The 6,003-nt window shown below is 44.8% G+C and overlaps 1 long non-coding RNA gene across 1 annotated transcript; it reads left to right on the forward strand.

The window, feature by feature from the left end:
- The first annotated feature begins 3,392 nt into the window (after window positions 1-3,392).
- On the forward strand, window positions 3,393-3,790 carry LOC128472409 (uncharacterized). The gene is made up of 2 exons (XR_008346169.1): window positions 3,393-3,700; window positions 3,742-3,790. It is a non-coding gene; the product is annotated as an uncharacterized LOC128472409 (long non-coding RNA).
- The last annotated feature ends 2,213 nt before the right edge of the window (window positions 3,791-6,003 follow it).

A 6,003-nucleotide genomic window follows, 5' to 3' on the forward strand; every position in this document is an offset into this window, starting at 1 on the left:
TAGGGTCTGTGACGCCTTGTGCCTTCAGTAACAGCAAAGGTGGAAGCAGGAAAAAAACAACTAAAACACAAAAGAATAGGGCCAATGGCAATGCAAAAACAGAGACAGGGGAAATACTGTACAAAGATAAGCCCTGGCCTGGACACATCCCACTGCAACCACAGCACCTGGATTTCTCAAAGAAAATGAACATCAAAAGAACCAAGGGCTGCAAGTGAAGCTTAACCCCCGCCGGGTCTCAATCCCAATGCCTGGTTGGCTGGTGGAGTCACTTGACCAGGTTCAACCAATCGGACACATCCCACTGCAACCACAGCACCTGGATTTCTCAAAAAAAATGGATGAGGACAATACACAAGGGTGTGGGGGGCAATGGGGCATTCATTTACATGTAGGGGTGGCTGAGGGTCACCACATAAATCAATACACAATGTGGGGATGTATGGTGGGATAACTATACAATGCAGGGGTAATTTTTAAGTTGATGATTTTGTACGGCCTGTGAATGATGATATAAATATTCAAATGTGGGGAAAATGGCTAATGCTGACAGAGTGACCCAAATCTCTTTGAGTAAATCATTCAATTTAAATGCATGAACTGGGTGGCTTGTGTTTTGGTCTACCTGGTTGCTAACAATAGCTTTTTTCTCCCTCACCAAACAAAAAAAATGCAGAAGAGAGCTCAGAGAAAGTTCAGATGGAGCACAAGGGAATTGAACCCTGGACCTTAAGAACTGGGGTTCAGCTCCTTAACCATTACTCTACATAGTCATATGGGAGTGGCACCTAGCTTGTCTCCCTCACAAACACAATTAATAAACGAAAGAACGGTAGCATACACACTACAGACACTAGCAAACCTGTCCCCTGCAAACAATCCATTGGTTTTTGACCTCATTGCAATCTTGTAGCGTGCCTTCCTCCCAAACAAACACACCAAATAAATCAATTGGAGTGAATTAAACCCAAAACCTCAAAAACTAAATTCAACATCTCTACCATTGCACCACAGAGAACAGGTATAAGGCCCTGTTTTCAATCTTTTAGTTTTTACAGCCCTTTAACTAGCCTGACTCCCAAACAAATGTACTAAATAAACTAAAGAAGGGTGGCTTGCAAGGGCAAAGACAAAATGGCTTATGTTTTGGTCTATGTGCTTACTTAAAAACCAAAACAGACACAGTTGAAGCCTAGGGGAATTGAACTCAGGGCATCAAGGTACCAAGCACAACACCTTAGCCATTAGGCTACAGAAAATGGATAGTGAAACTTGGAAAATCAGTCCTTTATACAATACAGTCCTCCAGCTGGCCTGACTTCTAAATAAACTAAAGAATGGTAGCTTGTAGGGGCAGAGACAATATGGCTTAAATTTTGGTCTACGTGGTGACGTAAAAAATAAGCCTCAGGGAATCACCTAAAGCTAAACTCAAATCACGTAACACCTAAACCAATATGCTACTGAGACGGGTGCCTCTCAGTATCTCTGGCTTAGAGTTGTGGTTAAGGTGTTCGACTTCCACCACGTTGCTCGTGAGTTTGATTCTGGCTACTGCCGGCTCGTTCCCACACCAGTGATGCCCGTAAATTCAAGCAGTATTTATAAAGGATTCCTTTAACAATTTAATATTAATTCATAATTCATAAATCATAATTCATAATTCATAAATAATAATACAAAGCAATCAGGAGGCTAGGGCTGAGGGGCAGCCCCTGATTGGCTGAGCCTAGTCAGCTGACCCCAGCGACCAATCAGCAGCCGGCCTAGGAATCCCTCGCTCTGATTGGTCAGCCCTGGTCAGGTGACACCACCCACCAATCAGGAGGCTAGGGCTGAGGGGCAGCCCCTGATTGGCTGAGCCTAGTCAGCTGACCCCAGCGACCAATCAGCAGCCAGCCCAGGTTTCCCTCGCTCTGATTGGTCAGCCCTGGTCAGGTGACACCACCCACCAATCAGGAGGCTAGGGCTGAGGGGAAGCCCCTGATTGGCTGAGCCTAGTCAGCTGACCCCAGCGACCAATCAGCAGCCGGCCCAGGAATCCTTCGCTCTGATTGGTCATCCCTGGTCAGGTGACACCACCCACCAATCAGGAGGCTAGGGCTGATTGGTGGGCGGGGTCTAAATCATTTCAGTTCCAACCACAAATGAGACAAGTCCCTTAAAGCCTGGCTTAATCTTACAGAAATGGATTTTTGTTTAATAAAAAAAAAAACAAAAGGTAAAAAGTAATATTTCATAAATGGATATTTCGGTTCTGTTTCATTTCTGGCTTGAAAAGTCGCGCAGAATACACGGAAAACAAAATGATTCCTTTTTGGTGCAAAGTTTCAATGTTGATCTTATCACCATGGCAACCATTGACCTGGTTCTTCTGCTTAGACCATTCCTATGGTTGCTATGGTGATAGACCTGATAGAACATTCCATTGGTTCCAACGTTCCAAATGTAGCTGTTGCTCTCAGTACGTTGATATTGCCCTTGATCAAATTAAACTGACCCGTTATCTTAGAACATTAACTGATAATTGCTAAATATCATACGTTATTTGTGGGAAATAATAATATTTTTAAATAAACAGCATGAACTATACTAAATGTTAACAGAATTTTATTGACACGTTAAATTGGAAGTTCAGTTTACAGATAACATGAAAATCCTCTGGTGGAGGTCAGTGTAGGATGATGGTCTTGGACTCCATGGTGTAGCCAGCGAGACAAACAGGCAGATGATGCAATAATAGGCGTGGCTGAATCAAGTGGGCGGGGCCTAAATCATTTCAGTTCCAACCACAAATGAGACAAGTCGTTGGCAAAGCAGGCTCAGGAGGGCCAACCACATATCCATACATGCGTGGTAGAGCAGCTTGTCAGCGTAACTACCAACATGTCAAGATCATGTCACAGGTGCAATCTCACCTCTCAAAGTCCCTCAAATAAATATAAAATATATTTTCTCCATTTGAGTTTTTCCTTATATTACTATGGCATTTAATTCCACCATCTAAGCGTGCCGACCCTGGCATATGTTGTGTACAGTCACCTACATAGACCTCATGTTCAATCTACATGTATGTACTGTGACAGTGTGAACCCCAGGGAGATGCTTAGTGTCGCATTTGGGTACAGGTGCTATCCAGATCGTAAATATGGGTCCCTGGGGTGGAGCAATTGGAGAGCAGGGTGGGCCAATGCTCCATTCCCCCATTTTGTGGAAACTCCATGCCGGGTTTTCCAGAAGGCAAGAAATCTGCAGGAACCGGTCCGGGATTTCTATGAGGCCGGCGTCAGGCCCAGGTGCTGGGCATTAAAAACCCCTGGAGCCTGATACTCAGGGAGACTGTTGGGGGAAGAGGAGGTTCCCTGTGCTCCCAGGGCATGGAGAGGCCCTGAAGAAGACCATCCCTGAGCCAAGTGAGGCAATACCTGCCTGGACATTGTGTGTGCTGTCTGGGGGAGGTTTTCCAGAGCCTGGTGTAGCTGGGTCTGGTTGGGAGGTTGAGATAGTGGGTGATTAGGCTGGTCAGTGTGGACCAGCATAGTTCAGTTAGACAGGGCTCCAATTGGGAGCTAGGTTTTCGTTTTATGATTTGGTTTTGGGGTTTGAGCGATTAAAAATAAAGCGCTATTTTGTTCAAAGCTGCTGTTCCTGACTCTGATTGCCCTAGAGGACTGTGCTTAGGACCCCTAAAACGTGACATGTGTGGCCCTCATGCTATAGGGTTTGTCACATATGGTGGAGAATGCGGGCAAAGCACTGCTATGGTCTGTGGGCAGAAAGCAGGAACCAAGTGAACAACTGAGTGGATGCTGGTGACGAGTGCTACACCGGATCCAGGAATCCCAAAACGTGAGTCAGTGTTGTGTGGCCTGAAGCTACCAAGCTGCTGTGGATGTGCCAGAAGTTATTACAGCTTAACCAGAGGATTGAGTGGAAACTCTGCAAAGACTGTTGCATGGTATGTGCCCTTGTGTATTGCTGGCTCAATTACATATGCTTATGGAGGATGGCCTTGATGATCCGGATGTGAAGTTTCTATTTGCTGGGTAAAAGTATTGCATAGCTGTGAAACCTGCAAAAGAAAAGCATTTTGTCGCTATGACCTGCTGGTAATTACTTGATTACATACTGCAGAGGGAGCGATTAAAGACTCTGGGATTTGTGTATTGCACCAACTGTTGGTCTAATGCAAGATGGGAAAAGGACAGCAAAGCGGAAATAAAATGTCCTTTCCATGTTTCACTCGCCAGCCAACCTGCAGTGGATATGTGGAACCACTGAAACTGGCACAAAAGGCATATATAAACTGTGCAGGGTCCTGTATTGAGGCTCAGGAGTTAAAGGAGGAAATTGAATCCTTAAAGTGGCTGCACCAGGGTGAAGTCTCTGATTTGAACTTGCAGCTGAAAGAAGTAACAGATCAACTAAATGCTGCAGAAAAGAAAGTGGGAATGCTACCTATGTCTTGCAATTGTGCTGCACATGGGGACAAAAGAGACTTTACGATAGCTAGAGGAAGTCTTTCACCGGTGGTTCTTCAACTTCAGGAGGAGAAACGCAAATTACAGAAAGAGCTTGTCTTCAACAAACAAAAGTATGATGAGGCTATGAAACAGAGAGACTGTGAAATTAAGAGACCGACAGAGTTAAATGTTTGCTATGACAAACTGAGTCGTGGTGAATGTAACAATGTGGCATGGACTACCAAGCTCAGGAAAGTGGAAGCTATGCCAAGAGATGAGCTGAATCAGTATGTGATTGAGCAGTCAGAGTATGTTGGGAAACAGATCTGCAAGAACAAAAAGCTGACTGATGAGTGTTTGCTAAAAGAACATGAATTAATAAAGGTTAAAAACCAAGCAGCACAATCACAGGAGGAATTGCACCGAACTATTGGCCAGCTTGAGGGAGAGAACCTCACGTTGCAAAATGAAGTGGCTGCTTCTAGAGAAAAGCATTGTGTTGATCTGTCTGCAAAACTTCAAGAGATGCAACAGTTGCAGGAACAAAAGCTGGTGGTTGAAAAACGTCTCGCGGAGGTGTCCCAGAAAGGTAAAGAGGATGCAGAGCGTGTATTCGAGCTCCTGTCTCAGAATAGCAGTGTGAATTTAACACTTGCAGTTGAGCGTCTAGAAAAAGTAAAACTGCAGGATACCGTAAAAGAATTACAAGATGAAATCCAGGCCTTGTTTAAAGCCAGTAAAGAGAACACTGAACTTCATAAGGCCAACGTAGCACTAAAAGACAAGCATTTCCAGAAAAAGGCGGAACTGGAATCTTGTAAGGATCAGTTACAGACCAAAGAAGCCCAGCTAAAGCAAATGGAGGCAGTTATGCTTCTAAAAGAGGAGGCATTAGCCTTGGCTATCCGCGCCAGAGATCAAGCTTTAAGGGAAAGCGAGATGGTCCAACGTAACCTGGAAGCAATACTGAGTAACACAGAGCGGGACAAGCAAACTTTATTGAGGCAGGTTGCTGATATCCAGGCTGAGAGAGACAAAATGGCAGAGAGTCTGGAGAATGCCAAGACTTTGAGTGTAAAGCTTCAACAAGTTGGGCTTGAACTGGATAAAGACAATAAATCCCTCAGACATCAACTGGCAATATCAACCTTAGAGCTGAGAGAGGTGAAAGCAACCCTTGAGGAACAAAGGGTTACTGCAGTAGAAAAACATGTACTACTACAACTCCAGTTAGATGAACAGGGTATACATCTAGCTGAAGAGAGGCAGGCCAAGCTAGCTCTGCAGCAACAGATTAAGGTCCAGGAGGAAGAGGACACCGTATCTGAAACGTTAAATATTGTACAAGCAGCAGGTGAGCGGCCACAGTACAATACAAGATGTCTGGAAAAGAAGAATGGCATGGAAAATAACCATTATAGCCTAAGTGATGGAGGGACTATGCATGGTGCTGGAAGTAGTGACCAACTAGCAGAGCAACATGGCAGTAAGCTACTCCAGGGAGCAGGTGGTCCCAGGTCCGGTAGAAACCCTTCTTCAA

This window comes from Spea bombifrons, chromosome 2 (genome assembly GCF_027358695.1).
Source record: "Spea bombifrons isolate aSpeBom1 chromosome 2, aSpeBom1.2.pri, whole genome shotgun sequence".
NCBI lineage: Eukaryota > Metazoa > Chordata > Amphibia > Anura > Pelobatidae > Spea > Spea bombifrons.